Source organism: Bufo gargarizans, chromosome 2, assembly GCF_014858855.1.
Source record: "Bufo gargarizans isolate SCDJY-AF-19 chromosome 2, ASM1485885v1, whole genome shotgun sequence".
Classification (NCBI taxonomy): Eukaryota; Metazoa; Chordata; class Amphibia; order Anura; family Bufonidae; genus Bufo; species Bufo gargarizans.
The window spans coordinates 562,992,834-563,016,286 of record NC_058081.1 but is presented as its reverse complement, the minus strand read 5'-3'; positions in this window follow the sequence as shown (position 1 = coordinate 563,016,286).

Here is a 23,453-nt window from a genome sequence, read left to right as displayed (position 1 = left end):
AGAGAAGTGTGAGAGGGGAATATAAGGAGGTTGGGAGTGCTGGACAAGGAACAGCTGAGGAGAAGGAGCTACGGATCCCTGAGTGAGCCAAAAAGGGTTGCAAAGCAAACCCAGAAAGCTACCATAAGGAGACACCTTATCAGGAGACATATGTGGTTGTGTGTCAGTGCATTCTATGTCTTCCACTCCTGGGGAAGGGCTAGGTGGATGCCCTTGGGAAACCCTTCCAGCAGAGTCTTCAAACAGCATAAGAGACTGCTGCATGACTTGAGGCTCAGACAGGTTTCCCGATATTCACGGGGGTGATGTTACAGACTGATGGGCATGGGTTCCAGGCACCACCTGTGCGCTTTCTGCAGAATACTGGGTGGGAGATAATGTGAACGTGCTGGATCCAATGTCGGCCATCCAATTGACTAGCACCTGTACTTGCTCAGGCCTTACCATCCTTAGAATGGCATTAGGCACAACCAAATATCGCTGTAGATTCTGGCGGCTACTGGGACCTGAGGTAGTAGGTTCAGGACGTGTAGCTGTAGCAGAACGGCCACGTCCTCTCCCTGCACCAGAGGCTCCACCAACACCACCACCACGACCATGACCGCGTCCCTTATTAGATGTTTGCCTCATAGTTAGCGTTTACAAAGCAAAGTAAAAAGTGGTTAAGTCTGTTAAAAATAATTAACTGCCAATAAAAACCCTGATGTAGGGTATTGCACTACATTTTTTTTAAAACTCTATATGACAGCCGTATTTATGGCCTAAGTGTGAAAGCATAGAGTGAAAGGTGCGCCGTTTGGTTTGTGGAAGGCAGACTTTGCTGGACTGTTTTTTTGACACCATGTCCCATTTGAAGCCCCCCTGATGCACCCCTAGATTAGAAACTCCATAAAAGTGACCCCATCTAAGAAACTACACCCCTCAAGGTATTCAAAACTGATTTTACAAACTTTGTTAACCCTTTAGGTGTTGCACAAGATTTAATGGAAAATAGAGATACAATTTAAAAATTTCACTTTTTTGGCAGATTTTCCTTTTTAATATTTTTTTCTAGTTACAAAGCAAGGGTTAACAGCCAAACAAAACTCATTATTTATGGCCCTGATTCTGTAGTTTACAGAAATACCCCATATGTGGTCGTAAACTGCTGTACGGGCACACGGCAGGGCGCAGAAGGAAAGGAATGACATACGGTTTTTGGAAGGCAGATTTTGCTGGACTGTTTTTTTTGACACCATGTCCCATTTGAAGCCCCCCTGATGCACCCCTAGAGTAGAAACTCTATAAAAGTGACCCCATCTAAGAAACTACACCCCTCAAGTATTCAAAACTGATTTTACAAACTTTGTTAACCCTTTAGGTGTTGCACAAGATTTTATGGAAAATAGAGATACAATTTAAAAATTTAACTTTTTGGGCAAATTTTCCATTTTATTTTATTTTTTCCAGTTACAAAGCAAGGGTTAACAGCCAAACAAAACTCATTATTTATGGCCCTGATTCTGTAGTTTACATAAACACCCCATATGTGGTCATAAACTGCTGTACGGGCACACGGCAGGGCGCAGAAGGAAAGGAATGCCATACGGTTTTTGGAAGGCAGATTTTGATGGACTGATTTTTTTTTACACCATGTCCCATTTGAAGCCCCCCTGATGCACCCCTAGAGTAGAAACTCCAAAAAAGTTACCCTATTTTAGAAACTACGGGATAGGGTGGCAGTTTTGTTGGTAATAGTTTAGGGTACATATGATTTTTGTTTGCTCTATATTACACTTTTTGTGCGGCAAGGTAACAAGAAATAGCTTTTTTGGCCGTTTTTTTTTTTTGTTATTTACAACATTCATCTGACAGGTTAGAGCATGTGGTAATTTTATAGAGCAGGTTGTCACGGATGCGGCAATACCTAATATGTATACATTTTCTTTAAAATTTATGTAAGTTTTACACAATGATTTCATTTAAAAAAAATAAAAAATGTTTTAGTGTCTCCATAGTCTAAGAGCCATAGTTTTTTCAGTTTTTGGGCGATTATCTTAAGTAGGGTCTCATTTTCTGCGGGATGAGATGACGGTTTGATTGACACTATTTTGGGGTGCATATGACTTTTTGATCACTTGCTATTACACTTTGAGTGACGTAAGATGACAAAAAATGGCTTTTTTTACACAGTTTTTATTTTTATTTTTTTACGGTGTTCACCTGAGGGGTTAGGCCATGTGATATTTTTATAGAGCCGGTCGATACGGACGCAGCGATACCTAATATGTATACTTTTTTTTATTTATGTAAGTTTTACACAATGATATCATTTTTTAAACAAAAAAAATCATGTTTTAGTGTTTCCATATTCTAAGAGCCATAGTTTTTTCAGTTTTTGGGGCGATTATCTTGGGTAAGGTATGATTTTTGTGGGATGAGATGACGGTTTGACGGTTTCAATTTCATCATAGTTTTTTATTTTTTATTTTTATGGCGGGTAAAGTAACATGACCGTTTTATAGATCAGGTCGTTACGGACGCGGCGATACCAAACATGTGTAGAGAATTTTATTTTTTTAATTTTTAATCAGTGATAAATGTGTTTTTTGATTTTGACTTTTTTTCCCTTTTTTTTTACATTTTTTTTTACCCAGACCCACTTGGTTCTTGAAGATCCAGTGGGTCTGATGTCTGTATACAGTACAGTACAGTACACTATATAGTGTTTTGTACTGTATTTTACCTACACTTTGTCTGAACAGATCTATGCCTTTAGCACAGATCTGTTCGGCACCATGGACAGCAGGATGCCTGAGAAGGCGTCCTGTTGCCATGGGAACCTTCCCCGTCAGCTCAGTTGTGGCCACAACTGCGCAGACGGTGAAGGGTAAGGAGGGGGGCTCCCTCCCTCTGTCACCCCATCCTGTCCGGGGGCTGCAAAGGCACAGCAGCCCCCCGATGGGAGAGGGAGGGAGCTCCCTGACTATTAACCATTTCCATACCGTGGTCTGTACGGACTGTGGTATGGAAAGGGTTAAACGTCTGACATCGCATCACAGATGTCAGCCGTTTATACCAGGGTGTCAGCAATGCCCTGTGGGTATACCCACTGGCCACCAACGATTATTCAAGGGGAGGCGGGCAGGGGATCGCGATCCCGCCTGCCGCACCGCCCGCCCCCCGCAACGCCCGCACCCCGCCATCATAAAATCATTCAGAGGTGCAGGGGGGGTTAAACATATATATTTTAGGCATATTAAAGTTTCTGATCCCTGCGGTCAGGGACCGGGGATCAGAAACTGCAGAAAGCGCAGCAAACCGCAGGTCTGAATTGATCTGCGGTTTGTTGCAATCACCGACATGGGGGGGGGGTCACAGGACCCCCCATGCATTTAGTCGAGGTGCCTGCTCAATGATTTGAGCAGGCACCTTGTTACGATTACCGCCGGCCGTGCGGCAGTGATCAGAACAACACATGGCGTACCGGTAGGTCATGTGTCCTTAAGTACCAGGATAACATGACGTACCGGTACGTCATGTGTCCTGAAGAGGTTAAAAAGCGCCATAAAATAGCCGAACACCGAACCCGAACTTTTACTGAAATGTTTGGGTTCGGGTCCAGCGTCCAAAAATCGTTAAGTTCGGTACGAACCCGAACTTCACAGTTTGGGTTCGCTCAACCCTAGTTTTTGATATTGTACTTTGTATAACTTCTTATGAACTGTTTAAATAATGAATTTCTAATCTTTTTTATATGCACTCTATCATGGTATTGTATTGGAACAGTTTTAGATGTAATAATAATTATTCTCTATATGCACTTTATTATGGTAATGAATTGGATTTTTATTTTTTTTGATGCAACAATCATGTCCCTCTTTGAGTATGAGTCTATTATGTTACATGTCTGGTATAGATATATATTAGAGGAACCTAATGGAGTTTTACCACATATCGATATACTCCTATATGTAGATGTTCGTGCAGAGGACAAGTTTGCCCTTAACCAAGATGGCGCAGGTGGTATCTCCTGGCCGTCTATACGATAATTCCAACTGGGGGGAAGGTGCTCTATAGCGCCTCCTGAGATGACGTGCCCTTCTGTTCCCTCCCCCCGCTGAGTGCCAGCATGAGGAGGGATTTCCATCATGTACCTTTTTGGGCATGGGCCACCAACCACGACGCAGTGTCCATGCGAAAGGTAAAGGGGTCATGTGACTTTGTTCACGTGACCTCATGGGATCTTGTGGGATCAGGGGAGTGTCATTGTTTTGATGGGTGGATGCAGGAGAGTCTGCTGCGCTCAGATGTGACGTGATTGCGTTGCATATAGAATCTCGCTAGACTTTGACAGCCATCTTGGGTGTTTGTCTGCGAGAGAACAGGAGATAATGTTCAACCAATACAGGTGAAGGACATTGAAGGCCCTATTAGCTCACTTTGATTGTAGCATCTGGGGGTATATATATGGCTGCTTGATGTAGTTGAGGGACCTGCCCCCTGAAGAAGCGAGGCGAAACGCGCGTCGAGTTGGAGCCATCATTTCCCCTCCACTCCGGGTCAGTATCTGCTTTTCTCATGCCTATCATTCACTATTGGCTATTCCTCCACTTGTTAAAACATTGTGTTTTTTGTATGTATTTGGATTATGCCTTTTGGAGACTTTAGCTAATATTTAATGGTATTAAATGGGTATGGCAATATGATGTGGCATGAGGTCAGGATATGAGATGTACGAGCTATTTAAATATTATTATATGTGTTTTTTACACAATATCTGTATCAAGATTGTGGCTTATAATCTCTTATTTGTGCAAAACTGATTATAGGAGTTATTATTGTTGGGGGGATGATGGACTTGCACTGCTACCACTGTATGTACTTTTACTTTAATATCTATTGAATTTTTCTTTTCAAACAATAAAGATTGAACTTTTATTATATGTGTGTCTTATTTTTGGTGAACTAGCTCACGACAGTGTGGACTACCTCACATTTCTAAAAATGAATGAGGCATGGATCTCGGAGGAATTCAACACCTGTGACGACCAAGTTTAATTGAATTTCACCTATTGCCATTGTTTTTTGTTTTTTTCAAGAGGGAGGTTTTCGTTAGCCATGTTTTTAATCTAATTTTATATTTTTAGTTCTTTTAAACATATGTATCTGATATTATTTGTACTGGACTGCAGTAAAATTGATATCGAATGACGGTCTAATATACCTCCAGCCACATAATCACTTGATGTTTTCTGTCCAGTGAATACCTAATGTTTGGGGCCTGTAAACTAACTGGCCAACAGTAAAATTGTTATACGGTGACCAGCTAACGTACCTCCAGCCACATTATCAATTGTTCTTTTCTGTATGGTGAATTAATAATTTTTTGGGCCTGTAGTCCACTGGCCTACAGTAAAATTGATATCCAATGACCATCTAATATACCTTCAGCCACATAATCACTTGATGTTTTCTGTTCGGTGAATGCTTAATGTTTAGGGCCTGTACTCCACTGATCTGCATTAAAATTGATATCCAATGACTGTCTAATAGGGATCAACCGATTATCTGAAGTACCAATATTATTGGGAGATATTCAGGATTTTGCACATTATTGGTATCTAACCTTGCCAATATACCGATAATGCGTATAAAGCGAATACTAGTGAGCGCTTCCATTATGGAAGCGCACACTAGTATGCATCGGGAGCCGGGAGCGGGGAAGAAGCACAGCAAGAGTTTCCGATACTCACCCTCCCTGGTCTTTGATGGGGCCTGCGCTTCACTGTCCTGACCCCATATAGCGTCAGGACATAGTGCATGCACTATGACCTGACGCTGCACGCTGTCAGGTGACAATGCAGCGCGGGCCGCAGAACACAGGGGAGCGAGTGGAGATGAAGAGGAGCCACAGCGCAGGAGAGGTGAGGAGTTCTTTATTTTTTTCATCTGAGGTCTGATAGGGGTTAATAAAGGTCTGATCTGAAGTTTGATAGAGTTTAATAAAGGTCTGATCTGAGGTCTGATAGGGGTTAATGAAGGTCTGATAGGGGTTAATAAAGGGCTGATCTGATAAGGATTAATAAAGTCAGTGAGGAGATGGGATGGTGTGGAAATTGGCATTTGGCACTAGTATATTATACATTTTAATTATAAATTGACTACCAACTAAGGGCTTTCTTAATTTATCATTTATATTTATAATATTCTAATGCCAAATGCAAATTTCCACCACCTGAGTGACTACCAACTCATATAATATATATTATGAGATATAAAATGTCGGTATAAATTATTGGTTATCGTCCTGAAAGTTCACAGATTATCAGCATCGGCTCTAAAAAAATCAATATTGGTCAATCCCTACCGTCTAATAAATCTCCAGCCACATAATCACTTGATGTTTTCTGTCCGGTGAATGAATAATTTTTGGGGCCTGTACTCCACTGCCCTGCAGAAAAATTGATATCCAATGACCGTCTAATATACCTCCAGCCACATAATCACTTGATCTTTTCTGTACAGTTAATGCCTAATGTTTGCGGCCTGTACTGCAATGGCCTGCAGTAAAATTGATATCCAATGACCATCTAATATACCTCCAGCCACATAGTCACTTGTTATTTTCTGTACATTCAATGAATAATTTTTGGGGCCTGTACTACACTGGCCTGAAGTAAAATTGTTATCCAATGACCGTCTAATATACCTCCAGCCACATAATTACTTGATATATTCTGTACGGTGAATGCCTAATGTTTTAGGCCTGTACTGCAATGGCCTGCAGTAAAATTGATATTCAATGACCGTCTAATATACCTCCAGCCATATAATCACTTATTTTCTGTACAGTGAATGAATAATTTTTTGGGCCTGTAGTCCACTGGCCTGCAGTAAAATTCATATCCATCGACCGTCTAATATATCTCCAGCCACATAATCACTTGATCTTTTATGTACGGTGAATGTATAATTTTTGGGGCCTGTAATCTAACTGGCCAACAGTAAAATTGTTATACGGTGACTGCCTAATGTACCTTCAGACACATTATAAATTTTTCTTTTCTGTATGGTGAATGAATAATTTTTTGGGGCCTGTAGTCCACTGGCCTGCAGTAGAATTGATATCCGTCGACCGTCTAATATACCTCCAGCCACACAATCATTTGATCTTTTATGTACAGTGAATGCATAATTTTTGGTGCCTGTAATCTAACTGGCCAACTTGTTATACGGTGAACGCCTAATGTACCTCCAGCCATATTATCAATTGTTCTTTTCTGTACGGTGAATAAATAATTTTTGGGGCCTGTAGTCCACTGGCCTGCAGTAAAATTTATATCCATTGACCATCTAATATACCTCCAGCCACATATTCACTTGATGTTTCCTGTCCGGTGAAAGCCTAATGTTTGGGGCCTGGTCTAAAATATTTTTTTTCTAGGCTCCAGCAGGGCACATTTTTGACAGTTTCCCTTTAAGATGCATAAAAATACATATTTTTTGTGGGAATTTTTGCCATTGATCACCCTCTGGTATGTCACTGTCCATGTTGTGGGACGATTTGTGCACTTCTAATAAGTATTTGGTGGCTGCAATGAATAGGGGGTGCCGCAAACTTGCGGTTCATGAACATTTGATCGCGTTCGCGAATCGTCCCAGACAATGATCATCCATCACTAGTCGCTGTCACCACCGCCTAATAATAAATAATAATAAAAATTACACTGAATGAATGTCACTGATATTTAGGATGCGTAAACGTTAAACAGGAGGTATAGGATAAGTAATGTTGCTGTCAACACCACTGTCAACCCCTGCTTTATCCCTATACCACCAACATTTTAACCCCATATATCCCTGCTCCTATATCCCCTGCCCAGCCATACTAGCCCCATTTCAGGAACCCTTGCCTGGCCCCCTGCAATAGCCCCAATATTCCTGCTGTACCCCTGGTCCCCTGCCCTGTAGTAACCCTTTGCTGGGATAATCCCTACACCTATCCCCTGCTGGGTTATCCCCTTATTCACCCCATAGGGACAGTGTAGCACCATGTTGGGTGGGCTGTTGCTAATATATAACGTGTGTAAGTGTGGAATTGTATAGATTGTGTGTGGCGTGGAATTGGGAATTGAATTATAGTGTAGTTAGGTTTGTATTGTGTTTATTGTAGTGATATTACTGTACTGTGTGTGCGTCTATATGTACAGTACAGACCAAAAGTTTGGACACACCTTCTCATGTGGAATTATATACATAACAAAAAAGTGTGAAACCACTGAAAATATGTCATATTGTAGGTTCTTCAAAGTAGCCACCTTTTGCTTTGATTACTGTTTTGCACACTCTTGGCATTCTCTTGATGAGCTTCAAGAGGTAGTCACCTGAAATGGCTTTCACTTCACAGGTGTGCCTTGTCAGGTTTAATAAGTGGGATTTCTTGCCTTATAAATGGGTTGGGACCATCAGTTGCGTTGTGGAGAAGTCAGGTGGATACACAGCTGAATAGACTGTTAGAATTTGTATTATGGCAAGAAAAAAGCAGCTAAGTAAAGAAAAACGAGTGGTCATCATTACTTTAAGAAGTGAAGGTCAGTCAGTCCGAAAAAGTGTCCCCAAGTGCAGTCACAAAAACCATCAAGCGCTACAAAGAAACTGGCTCACATGCGGACCGCCCCAGGAAAGGAAGACCAAGAGTCACCTCTGCTGTGGAGGATAAGTTCATCCGAGTCACCAGCCTCAGAAATCGCAGGTTAACAGCTCAGATTAGAGACCAGGCCAATGCCACACAGAGTTCTAGCAGCAGACACATCTCTAGAACAACTGTTAAGAGGAGACTGTGTGAATCAGGCCTTCATGGTAGAATATCTGCTAGGAAACCACTGCTAAGGACAGGCAACAAGCAGAAGAGACTTGTTTGGGCTAAAGAACACAAGGAATGGACATTAGACCAGTGGAAATCTGTGCTTTGGTCTGATGAGTCCAAATTTGAGATTTTTGGTTCCAACCACCGTGTCTTTGTGCGACGCAGAAAAGGTGAACGGATGGACTCTACATGCCTGGTTCCCACCGTGAAGCATGGAGGAAGAGATGTGATGGTTTGGGGGTGCTTTGCTGCTGACACTGTTGGGTATTTATTAAAAATTGAAGGCATACTGTACCAGCATGGCTACCACAGCATCTTGCAGCGGCATGCTATTCCATCCGGTTTGTGTTTAGTTGGACCATAATTTATTTTTCAACAGGACAATGACCCCAAACACACCTCCAGGCTGTATAAGGGCTATTTGACCATGAAGGAGAGTGATGGGGTGCTGTGCCAGATGACCTGGCCTCCACAGTCACCGGACCTGAACCCAATCGAGATGGTTTGGGGTGAGCTGGACCGCAGAATGAAGGCAAAAGGGCCAACAAGTGCTAAGCATCTCTGGGAACTCCTTCAAGACTGTTGGAAGACCATTTCAGGTGACTACCTCTTGAAGCTCATCAAAAGAATGCCAAGAGTGTGCAAAGCAGTAATCAAAGCAAAAGGTGGCTACTTTGAAGAACCTACAATATGACATATTTTCAGTTGTTTCACACTTTTTTGTTATGTATATAATTCCAAATGTGTTAATTCATAGTTTTGATGCCTTCAGTGTGAATCTACAATTTTCATAGTCATGAAAATAAAGAAAACTCTTTGAATGAGAAGGTGTGTACAAACTTTTGGTCTGTACTGTATATATATATTTATAACCATTGATCTAAAAATATATATAGATATAGCGTAATAGATTGTATTTGTATTGTGTAATAAATATTTCTTTATTCATAAAATACAGTGTATAGTGTTTTTAGTGACCGCCGTAGTATAGTAGTAGTAAGTCGCAGTGCAGTGTATAGGCAATCAGAGTGTATTCCTATTTTAGGTATAAATAGGCGAAGGAATCAATATACGACTAATTCCTATTTATGAATAATATTAATTATTGAGATTACCCCAAATTTCAATAATTTATATTTCCCTTAACACTTTATTTATTAAAAAATCCATTGTATGTTGGCATCATTTTGTAAATGTTATTTGATTTTTTAAGGATGTTAGAAGGCTTAGGATTTTTAAAGGACCAATTTAGTTTTGAAGTTATTTTGTGGGAATTACATAATAGAAACCACCCATAAATTGCCCTATTTTAGAAACTACACCCCTCACATTTTTCTAAATGGATTTTAGAAACTGCATTAACTCTTTAGGTGTACCATGTGTTTTTATTTTAATTTTTTTTAAATTTTCCATTTCAAACCAATGTTCCTGTAAACAACCAAACAAAAATACTTATTACCCTGATTCTGCAGTTTACAGAAACATCCCATATGTGGTCGTAAACTGCTGTATGGCCACACCCCAGTGCTTAGAAGGGAAGGAGCACCATATGGCTCTTGGGTGCAGATATTGCTGGGTCCATGTTGCATTTGAATACCTCCTGATGCACCCTTACAATGGAAACCCCCAAAACATGACTCCATGTTGGAAACTACCCCCCCCCCCATTTTCTTCTGAAACCAGAAGCACCCCATATGTGAACATAACCTGCTATATGGGCACACTGCTAGACTCAGAATGAAAGGAGCACGATATTGGTTTTGGAGGGCAGATTTTGCTGGAATGGATTTTGGGATCCATGTCACATTGGAAGTACCCCTGAGGTGCCTCTTAGAAGGAAACCCCACAAAGTAACCCCATTTTGGAAACTACACCCCTCAAGGAACTGATTGAGAGTTATAGTGAGCGTTTTGAACCAACAAGCGTTTCATAGAATTTAGAAACAATTGGCTGTGAAAATGAAAAAATTTATTTTATTTCATTTTCACAGGGGGTAACAGGAGAAAATGCACCCCAAAACTTGTTATGTATTTTTCCTGAATACGGCAACACCCCATATGTCATCGTAAACTGCTGTTTGGAGGCAGTGCAATGTTCAGAAGGGAAGGAGCTACATTAGGATTTTCTAACATGGAATTTGCTGAATTAGATTTTAGGGGCCATAACATTTGAAAAAAAAAACATAACATTTGAAAAAAAATTCACCAATGTAGTTGTATGCTTGTTTTTTGCAGGACAAGTTGTATTTTTTTTTGTATCCTTTTTGAGTATACATTTTTTTGGGTCACTTTTATAAAAAAAATTGGGAGGTCAGTTAGGCAAAAATTGCAATTGTGTCAGTATTATTTTTTATGGGGTGTCTCATGTGGTATATATGATTTAATAATTGCATTCTGTGGGTTGATACTGTTATGGCGATACCACATTTATAAAGTTGTTTTATGTTTTACTACTGTTTCGGCATAAAATCACTTTTTGTATTAAAAAATAAGTATTTTACATCGCCATATACTAGCATCCATAAAAAAAATTCAACAATATAGATATGTGAGGGCTTGTTTTTTGTGGGACGGGCTGTAGTTTTTTAAATATGATTTTGGGGTATATATGTCTTTTTTTAAATCAATTTTTATACAACTTTTTGTGAGGTTAGGAGGGCAAAAGTTTTGTGAGGTTAGGGGGCAGAGTTTTTATTTTTTATGGGGTTTCTCATGCAGTATATATGACATGATAATTTTATTATGTGGGTTGATATGGTTATGGTGATACCAAATTTATATACTTTTTTACGTTTTACTACTTTTTCAGCATTAAATCACTTCTGTGATATTTTGCATCGCCATATACAATTTTTTTTCACCTATGTAGCTGCATCGGGGCTTGTTTTTTACAGGACAGGCTGTAGTCTTTATTGGTATCATTTGGGATACATATGACTTTTTGATAATTTTTTATTAAATGTTTTTGGGGAAGTGAAATGAGAAACAACAATTACATCATGTTTTTTTTTTTTTACAGCGTTTACCATGCGAGATTAGTAACATGATTCTTTTATAGATCTGGTCGTTACGGACGTGGTGATACCTTATATGTGTACTTTATTTATTTATTTATTTTTCATTTTTAATTCAATTTTAAATGAGCGACTATGGGAAAAGGCGATTTAGTTTATTTTTTTCATCTTTTTTAGTTTTTACTTATTTTTAACTTTTTTAACACTTTTCATCAAGTCCCACTTGGATCTTGAAGATCTAGTGGCTACATTGCTATATTCATCTATTGCAATGCTTTGTACTGTCAGTTTTACAAGGGTCTGTCAGGCTTAGATACATGGCAAGCCCGGATGCCTTTGTAAGGTGTCCGGTTTCTATGGTAACCAATAGGGCTGCTGCCATCGCATTCAAGGGAATAAATAAAAGAAGTAGGTGCCAGCACCGATCCCTGCTGTTGCAGCAGAGTGTCAGCTGTATGTTACAGCGGGCACTTGCTGCATAGGCTGTCGACCATCCTGAAACAGGAGGATGGGCAGTTGCAGTGGCACAGTGGTGGCTGCACTGTGGGGATCAGAACTTTTAGCCGGCTTTATAATCTCCTGATTGGCTAGTCTGTACAGACTAGGCAATCAGAGCAATTACCTGCTTGGGACCCCCCTCATTGGTCCTCATCTGGTTAGCGGAGTTCCCTGACTGTGTGCAACAGTCGCGATCTCAGCACTGTCACTGTCTATAGACATGGTGACAGTTTAATGTCATGATGAATATATTTATCACCGAGCACTAAGTAGCATTGCTCCATGACAAATATATTTGTCATATAGAATTAAGGGGATAATCACTACCCTGTTTTCTATCACTGAGCCAGTTACTTACCCACCTACACACATTTTCCCACAGTCCACACATTCTCATTTTATGTACTAATCTTTTATGTGGTACTGTATCAAATGCTTTGGAGAAGTCAAGATACATGACATCCATTGACTAGGTCAAGTCTAGAACATACCTCCTCATAGAAACTGATTAAATTAGTTTGACAAGACTGAAGCCATGCTGATACAGTGTTATATGCTTAATTTATTTGAGGTACTCCAAGATAGCATCTCTTAGAAAACCCACGACAGATGTTACCCATGACAGATGTTAGACTTACTGGCCTATAGTATATATGTTTTTGACCCCTTTTTGAATATTGACATCACATTTGTTAAGCGCCAGTCCTGTGGAACACTTTCTGTCAATATTGAGTCCTTAAATATAAGAAATAAGGGACTGTTTACATAATTATTTTAGGATATGGGGTTGCATACCATCTGGAGCCTGTGATTTGTCTATTTTAATCTTTTTAAGACGCCGCTGTTCTTCTTCCTCGGTCAGACAGGGAACTTTTAATGGGGAATTTACTTTTACATTTTGCATTTCATCATTTTCCTCATTGAATACAGTGGAGAAAAAAATATTTAATATATTCACTTTCTCCTCATCGCTTTCTACAACTCCTTCACTTTGTAAAGGGCCAACACTTCCAGGTCTAAACTTTTTACCATTTATATAATTGAAGAACAATTTAGGGTTAGTTTTACTCTTTTTGGCAATAAGTCTTTCTGTCTCCAGTTTTGTTGCTTTTATTAATCTTTTAAATATTCTATTTATTTTCCATAAATTGTCCCAGTTAGAGAGGATAATGGCCTCTGTAAGCTGGTCAAATTTAGCTTTTTCAAAGTTCTGTATTTTTGTGCCTCCCTGAAGAAACACTCTTATAAGTGACAATTAGAAGGTTATTATTTTATGGTCACTATTTCCCAGGTGTGACCGAACCTGCACATCTGATGTTCTTCCAGGTATGCTGGTTAATACTGAGTCCAGTATGGCCGTCTTTCTCTAGTCGGGTCCTGAAGCAGTTGTGAAAGGTAATTGCCAATAACCTGTTTACTTTATAAGATCCATAGGTTTAAGTTTCCCAGTATATATGTGGGAAGTTGAAGTCCCCCAGTCACTTTACATAAAGGCAAACCCATCCCCTTCTACGGTTTTCATAATTTTCACTAAACAGACTGTAACACTGTACGTTAACCACCCAGTCATAGCTATTCCCCCTATGTCATAGTCCACTTCATTAGAGTTGAGCGAACCCGAACTGTAAAGTTCAGGTTCTTACCAAACATAACGTTTTTTGGACCCCGGACCCGAACCCGCACATTTCAGTAAAAGTTTGGGTTCGGGTTTAGGGTTCGGGTTTAGTGTTCGGCGATTTAATGGCGTGTTTTGAAAGGCTGCAGAGCAGCCAATCAACAAGCGTTTAAATCTGTGCCCTTAGAAGCCATCACAGCCATGCCTACTAATGGCATGGTTGTGATTGGCCAGTACAACATGTGACCAAGCCTCTATATAAGGCTGAGTCACGTAGCGCCGCACGTCACATCAACTCTTATTAGTGCAGGGAAAGGATGATGCTGGAGCTGTTAGGGACCGAGTAGGAAAGATTATCTATTCTGAATTCAGAACAGTGCTTGTTGAACTTAGCGATCTCCAGCGATTTTGTGGGTGCAGTGCACCATTATTTTACCCTGCCCTGAGCCCAGTGACAAAGAAAAATCCATTCACTGGCGTCGGCGGCCATTTTATTTTTGCCAATTCACTAAATATTGTCCTTTTTTAGCAAATTACAGTGTGACAACTCCCGTTACATTCCGTAAAATTACAGCTTTTTTTTGCCAAAACACTCAAATTAGGCATTTTTTTTTGCATATTACAGTGTGACAGAAAGGCTGTAGATATTAGATACTCCAGTGCTATTTTCTTAGTACAATTACAGCTTTTTTCACCAAAACACTCAATTTTGGCCTTTAGCAGCATATTACAGTGTGACAGAAAGGCGTTAGATACTCCAGTTACATTGTATGAGTAAAATTACAGCTTTTTTTTGCCAAAACACTCAAATTTGGCTTTTTTCAGCATATTACAGTGTGACAGAAAGGCCGTAGATACTCCAGTTACATTGTCTTAGTAAGATTACAGAATTTTTTGCCAAAACACTCAATTTTGGCATTTATCAGCATATTACAGTGTGACAGAAAGGCCATAGATACTACAGTTCTATGTTCTTAGTAAAATTACAGTTTTTTTTACAAAAACACTCCGATTTGTTTGTTTTTTCAGCATATTACAGTGTGACAGAAAAGCGGTGGATACATTGTCTGAGTAAAATTACAGCTTTTTTTTGCCAAAATACTCAATTTTGGCATTTATCAGCATATTACAGTGTGACAGAAAGGCGTTAGACGCTCCAGTTACATTGTCTGAGTAAAATTACAGCATTTTTTGCCAAAACAATCAAATTTCCAGTTCTATTTTCTTAGTAAAAAGAAATCTTTTTTTTCGCCAAAATACACAAATTTGGCATTTTTCAGCATATTTCAGTGTAACAGAAAGGCCGTAGATACTCCAGTTACATTGTCTTAGTAACATTACAGAATTTTTGCCAAAACACTCAATTTTGGGATTTAGCAGCATATTACAGTGTGACAGAAAGGCGTTAGATACTCCAGTTACATTATTTGAGTAAAATTACAGCTTTTTTTGCCAAAACACTAAATTTTGGCTTTTTTCAGCATATTACAATGTGACAGAAAGGCCATAAATACTCCAGTTCTATTTTCTTAGTAAAATTAAAGCTTTTTTTGCCAAAACACTAAAACAAATTCAGCATATTACAGTGTGACAGAAATGCTTTAGATATTGGAGGTACCTTGTCTGAGTAAAATTACAGCTTCTTTTGCCAAAATACTCAATTTTGGCATTTATCAGCATATTACAGTGTGACAGAAAGGCGTTAGATACTCCAGTTACATTGTTTGAGTAAAATTAGAGCTTTTTTTGCCAAAACACTCCATTTTGTCATTTAACAGCATATTACAGTGTGACAGAAAGTTCGTAGATACTCCGGTTACATTGTCTGAGTAAAATTACATTTTTTTTAACCAAAACACCCATATTTGGCCTTTTTCAGCATATTTCAGTGTAACAGAAAGGCCGTAGATACTCCAGTTACATTGTCTTAGTAACATTACAGAATTTTTTGCCAAAACACTCAATTTGGGCATTTATCAGCATATTACAGTGTGACAGAAAGGCCGTAGATACTCCAGTTCTATTTTTTTTAGTAAGATTACAGCTTTTTTTTGCCAAAACACTCAATTTTTGCATTTAACAGCATATTACAGTGTGACAGAAAGGCATTAGATACTCCAGTTCTATTTTCTTAGTAAAATAAAATATTTTTTTGCCAAAATACACAAATTTGGCATTTTTCAGCATATTTCAGTGTAACAGATAGGCCGTAGATACTCCAGTTACATTGTCTTAGTAACATTACATAAATTTTTGCCAAAACACTCAATTTGGGGATTTATCAGCATATTACAGTGTGACAGAAAGGCATTAGATACTTCAGTTACATTATTTGAGTAAAATTACAGCTTTTTTTGCCCAAAAACTCAAATTTGGCTGTTTTCAGCCTTTCTTAGGGTGAAATAGAAGCTTTACGTACCAATCTTATTCTCTGTTAGTAACACAAACGATCCTAAATTTGCTGACAATGAGGAGAGCGTTAAATAAGAGACGTGGCCATGGTTGTGGTGCTGCTGGTGGATCTCCTGTTGCAGGGACGGGACGTGGTCGATCTGTGCCAGCTACATGCACAAGTGAAACACCTTCCTCAGGTGCGAGTAGGTGACAAAACCTTCAGCGTTATCTGTTCGGGCCTAATGCGGCTCTACGAATGGTGAGGCCAAAACAAGTACAGGCGATAGTTTGGGTTGGTTTGCTGACAGTGCCTCCAGTTCCTTTACATTGTCTCCCACCCAGTCTCCTGCTGAAAGATCAGAGTTGGCACCTGCAGCCGATGTCCATCAGTCTTTCACCTCACCCCCTTGCAAATCAGCCAAGCAGTCTGAGCCCCAAGTAATGCAGAAGTCTCTTCTGCTTTTTGATGACTCTGCTAGCAGGGTTTCCCAGGGTCATCCACCTAGCCCTGCCCCAGAAGTGGAAGAAATTGAGTGCACCAATGCCCAACCACTTATGTTTCAAGATGAGTACATGGGAGGACCACCACAGCACATCTCAGATGATGACGAAACACAGGTGCCAACTGATTTGGCTTTCTGCAGTGTGCAGAGCGACAAGCAGGACAGGGGTGAAGACTGGGTGGATAATGATGTGGAGGACGATGAGGTCCTCGACCCCACATGGAATCAAGGTCATGCAAGTGACCTGTTTAGTTAGGAGGAAGAGGCGGTGGTTGCACAGAGCCACCAACACAGCAGAAGAGGGAGCAGCGTGCAAAAGCGGAGCAGCCGTCCCCTAGACAGTACGCCTGCTACTGCACACCGCAGCAAGGGACCGAGCACACCAAAGCCAGCTCCAAGGGCTTTCCTGGTGTGGCAGTTCTTCAGACAATGTGCTGACGACAAGACACAAGTGGTTTGCATACTGTGCAATCAGAGCCTGAAGTGAGGCATAAACATTCTCAACCCGAGCACAACCTGCATGACCAGGCATCTTAGTTCAAAGCACGAGCTGCAGTGGAGTAGACACCTCAAAAACCAAGAAATATCTCTGGCTCCTCCTGCTTCCTCTTCTGCCGCAGTCTCGGCCTCTTCATCTACCTCTGGAGTGAAAATGCCACCTGCCACTCCGCAAACAGGATCTGCCAGCAACACCACCACCTGGGTCACCAAGCATCTTCACAATGTCCCACGGAAGTGTTCAGCTCTCAATCTCCCAAACACGTGAGCAGAAGAGGAAGTACACCCATACCCACCCGCGATCCCTGGCCCTGAATGCCAACATTTCTAAATTACTGTCCTTTGATATGCTGTCATTCCGTCTGGTGGAGACAGAGAGTTTTAAAAAGCCTTATGGCGGTGGCTGTCCCACAGTACATCGTCCCCAGCTGCCACTACTTTTCCATGCGTGCCATCCCCTCCCTGCACAACCAAGTTGGGGAGAAAATTGGTGGTGCAGAGGTTCCTCAAAAATTATTCCGATATGTCAGAGCTGCTGCATAGAGTGCATGCCGTCTTTGCGCGCTTTCGGCGTTCTCACCCTGCTGCTGCTCGCCTCTCAGAGCTTCAGCGTAACTTCGGCCTTCCTGGGCAGACTAGGCGAGCAGCAGCAGGCGATAGTGGAGTTTCAGCTGCAGAATGCACCGGTGAGTCGCTCTGCGGAATAGCACCACTTCACCACCAATGACTGGGCCTCCATGCCAGATCTGTGTTCCTTGTTGCACTGTTTCGAGTACTCCACCAACATGGCCAGTGCAGATAACGCTGTTCTCAGCGTTACTATCCCAATTCTATGCCTCCTTGAAAAAACGCTGCTGGCGATGATAGAAGAGGATGTGGCACAGGAGGAGCAGGAGGAAGAGGGGTAATTTCATAATGTTTTCGGCCAGTCATTCACAAGTGGCTCCGAGGGTGGGTTCCTGCACCCACAAACGCCAGGTACACAATTGTCTAGCCAGTGCACAGTTCTGGAGGAAGACGAGGTGGAGGATGATAAGGAGGAGATGGATGTTTACAGGAAGGGTGGCATCCAAACCAGCTCATGGCCATCACTGGTGCGTGGCTGGGGGGATACAGAGGACACAGACGATACACCTCCCACAGAGGACCGATTTTCGTTGCCTCTGGGCAGCCTGGCACACATGAGCGATTACATGCTGCAGTGTCTCCGCAACGACCGCTGAGTTGCCCACATTCTAACTTGTGCTGATTACTGGGTGGCCACGCTTCTGGATCCCCATTACAAGGACAACGTACCATCCTTAATTCCGTTGCGCTGCTTGTGGCATTCCCACTTGACAACTGGGGCACAGTGGAAGCACACCAGTACCTCAGAAGGCAGGGTTAGCATGGCCGAAATGTGGAAAAGCTTTGTCAGCACGCCACAACAACCAGCACCACCAGCTTATATGAAACGTCTTATCAGGAGGCAGCATTTCAGCAACATGGTGGAGCAGTATGTGTGCACACGCCTACACGTACTGAATGATGGGTCTGCCTCCTTCAACTTCCGGGTTTCCAAATTGGGCCCATGGCCTGAGCTTGCCCTTTACGCCTTGGAGGTGCTGGCCTGCCCTGCAGCCAGTGTATTGTCTGAACATGTGTTTAGTATAGCAGGGGGCGTTATCACAGACAAACGCAGCTGCCTGTCCACAGCCAATGTGGACAAGTTCACGTTCATTAAAATGAACCAGGCATGGATCCCACAGGACTTGTCCGTACCTTGTGCAGAATAGACATGTATACCGGCTTTAACCAGCCATTGTTATACTACAGCGCAATTGCTCATTGTTGTATTTTGGATATTTCACACTCTTTTGGAGTGTACACAAAATAAAATAAAAATATATATATAAAATTTTTTTTTTTTAACAAAACCAGAGTTGGCTACTTCGTCCGCCTACACCGCTGCTTCCACCTACACCGCTACGTCCACCGCCTACTCAAACTCCTACCCAATATGGACCTCCAATTCATAAATTAAGTTTTTTTATTTTTATGTGTGTGTATTTTATTTTATGTCTGTTACATTTTCAGGTGAAATTCACCAATTTTTGGGTGTGATATACCCCGGCTGTACCTAGTAGACAGGTAAAAACCTTTCACTAATTTGTATGTTACATGTTCTGGTGAAATTCATCAATTTTTGGGTGTGATATACCACTGCTATACCTAGCAGACAGGTACAAAAAAAATCACTAATATGTCTGTTACATTTTCTGGTGATATTCACCAATTTTTGGGTGTGGTATACCACTGCTATACCTAGTAGACAGGCAAAAAAAAAAAAATGTGTCTGTTGCATATTCAGGTGAAATTCACCAATTTTTGGGTGTGATATACCACTGCTATACCTACTAGACAGGTAAACAAATTTAACTAATTTGTCTGTTACATTCTCGGGTGAAATTCACAAATTTTTGGCTGTGATATACCCCTGCTATACCTAGTAGACAAGTAAAAACATTTCACTAATTCGTCTGTTACATTCTTGGGTGACATTTGACAATTTTTGCTGTGATTAAACTCCTGCTCTGCATATGTGGTAGGGACATACATTTCAAGAAATCATCTGTTATATTGTCAGGTGACATTTTACTAATTTTGCCGTATACAAACCCCTGCTCTGCATAGGTGACAGGGAATTCAATTTAAAAAAATCTTCTTTAATTGATTTGCGCCCCCTCCTTTCATTCAATGCTTATACTTTAACAACTTGTCCCATATTTGCGCTTCAATAATTTGTCCCACTTTTCCGCTCGATCATATTTAATTTCAAACAATTAACCTCTCCTGGATAAACCTCTCTTTCTCACCCTCCCTCTCCGGCGTGGAACCCTGATTTGCCGATAACCGTGATCAACATGGTAGTCTCAGAAAAGAACATCGAAAGTTGATAGAGAAGATATCCAAATAGATCTTGGACATCACAGGGACGTGCGATCAGGCAGAAGTTATCTAGAGTCAACAAAGCTGCAGCAGGGCCTCTTCTGTCTAACGTTTCGAAATCCTAAATATACCAGTGACATTCCCTATAATTTTTTATTAATCATTCCAATAACAGGGCATCTTAAGAGTCATGTATTGTTATTTATCGTCACTACCTCCCCGAGTCGGGAGTGGGTAATTGCAGCATGCCCCCTCCTTTCCTTTGATCCAATTGGATCGTGAACATCACAGGGACGTGAGACATGGTGGGGCAGTATGTGTGCACACTCCTACACGAACTGACTGATGGGTCTGCCCCCTGCAACTTCTGGGTCTCCAAAAAGGGCTCATGGCCTGAGCTTGCCCTTTATGCCTTGGAGGTGCTGGCCTGCCCTGCAGCCAGTTTATTGTCTGAACGTGTGTTTAGCACGACTGGAGGGGGTTATCACAGGTTATATTTCCCAATGTTTTGTGGTGTACCCTAATTTTAAAAAATCTAAATAAATGTAAAACCAAAAAGCAGTGTAGGCTACCTCCTCCTCCTCCACCGCCACTTCCACCTACACCGCCACATCAACTGCCTCCTCAACCTCCTACTTCATATGGACCTCGTCCTCCTAGATCAAGATTATTATTATTTTTTTTTACGTATTTTATGTTATTTTACGTCATTTCCCTATCCACATTTGTTTGCAGACCACTTGCCATGCTCTTAACCACATTTTGCTGGTATTTGCAGCCCTCTTGCCCTTTCCATGACATTTTTAGAGATATTTTAGTGCTCAAAAGTTCGGGTCCCCATTGACCTGAATGGGGTTCGGTGTCAAGTTCGGATCCCGAACTTGAACTTTTTTGTAAAGTTCGGCCGAACCCGTCGAACCCGAACATCCAGGTGTCCGCTGAACTCTACTTTTCATACATTGAAATTCCACTTCACCAGTTTTATTAGTCAGGCTTCTAGCATTAGTATACATGCAATTAAGAAGTTTTTATATACTTTTTTACCTTACACCTTTCTATATGAACTGTTCTAGTCCCTCCCTTCATTCCAACCCCAGCTCCATTACCTCGCCCCAGGTTTCTATCTGCACTATCTTCCCCTCCTATAATGTAATCACACTCTCCCAGTCCCTAGTTTAAACACTCTAACCTTCTAGCTATCTTGTCCCTAAAAACAGCTGCACCTTCCACATTGAGGTGCAGCCCATCCCTACAATAGAGTTTGTAGCCAACAGTGAAGTAAGCCCAGTTTTCCAGGGACCCACTATGCATTATGCAACTCTGTATGATGTTACATCGAAAGGCTTTCCTGCCTGGACTCTGTTGCATAAATATCTCAGAGCCAGTTACAGCCTTCGTAATATAGCTGTTTACATAATATTTTTAGATGGCAATAATCTTCTATGCAAGAAAACTCAAATCAAAGACAGAACATCATTGATTCCATTCTTTCTAGGCCAGGTTTTGTAATTTTATTACAATAATATGACAATATAAACCTTGTTGTTTTCAAGATGAACCCATTTATATAGTTGTCCCTATAAATCTTACTGCTATGTGGTACATAAGCACATATCAAATAAAAAATATTTTACAAAATGTTATATACGGCTCTACTATGTTTTCCTGAGTGATATACCCTATCTCTTTGAACCTTTTTGAACCTTTTGAAGCTGTAAAATTGAATAATTGTAACCAAATTGTACTGTATGGGCATATTAATGTGCCCAAAATTAAGGGGTAGATTTTCACATAAAATTTGCACTTTCTGTTTAGTGGAACAATGGTGTTAAAACTTCAGAAACAGTCTATAAATGCCACACTTATGGGGGTGTCACACACAGCTTTTTTGTGAATGTTTTTGATACAGTTTTTTTAGCCAAAGCCAGAAGCCGATATGGAAGGAAGGAAAAGTATTAGGGGACATTCCTTGACAGTGAAATTTTGGATGGGAGAGTCATACATAAATTCCGCAGAAAACCCAACAAAGGCCGCATCCTTTCTGCCTCCCATACATCTCAATAGGAGGCAGCGCTGAGGATCATTGCGGCCATGGGTTTGAGTGATCCTCATTACTGTGTCCTATTTAAATAAATGGGTGGCAGAAAGGCCACAGCCGCTGATGGGTTTCCAGTTAAATTTCGGTGTGGTTGCCCGCTCCAAAATGCCATTGTAAAATCCACCATGTGAATGTCCCTTATAGGTGACATTTATCAAAGACCAGCACCTAATTTATGATACAGATTTCTGTTGCAAAAAATAGAGGTAACAGCACTTAAAGAGAGATATAGGGGAAAGGCTATGTGGGTGCTCACTGCCACCAGGTTTGGTCCAACTCACCCCTGATGCAGGATCCCAAATAAAGGGTTATGCAGCACCCCAGTGAATTTCAAAGAAATAATATGTGATTTATTCCAGATGCATATATTCAATGCATAAGAAAGTATCTATAGCTAAAACCTATGGTAAGCAGGCAGTAAGACAACAACAGTGGCAAGATGCACACTGTTAGCAAGGCCAGATCTATTCATCAGCCTCAGCCTGAGGAGTGTGAAAATCCTCCCAGATCAATGCCTGGCTCATTTTGACAAAAGTAATGTTATAGACACTGGTGGAGGACAAGTTGGTCCTTTTGGGTGTCACTACGCCCCAGCTGTGCTGAAAACCCTCCCCAAGATGCCACTGGAGGCTGGGCAAGAAAGAACAGAGAAAGTATACTGGGCGAGTTTGGGCCACTTTTCTAGTCTGCCTGCCCGGAAGTCCATGGGGTCATGGAACAGGGTATGTGCTGGAAAAATGGGAGTTGAGGTGGTAGGTCTCCATTTACTGATTCTTCTAAGCCTGGCACAGCATATGAAAAAACTTCCTTGTGGCAGCAGAGACACGCTGGCAGCAAGTGTCTGCTTACGGCAAGCTGCGTACAAACTGCATACTTGTAATAAGGTAATTTAGTTTACCTTTTGGCATCTCTATAGGAGCAAAATATTTCCCCATTTTTCTTTGATAGTGAGTGTCTAAAAGCATGGTTATCCAGTAATTATTAGACTTCTCGTTGTGAATAATACACCTGTCAGCATGTAAGCAAGCAAGCAACCATTCTGGCCAGTGTGCCCAAGG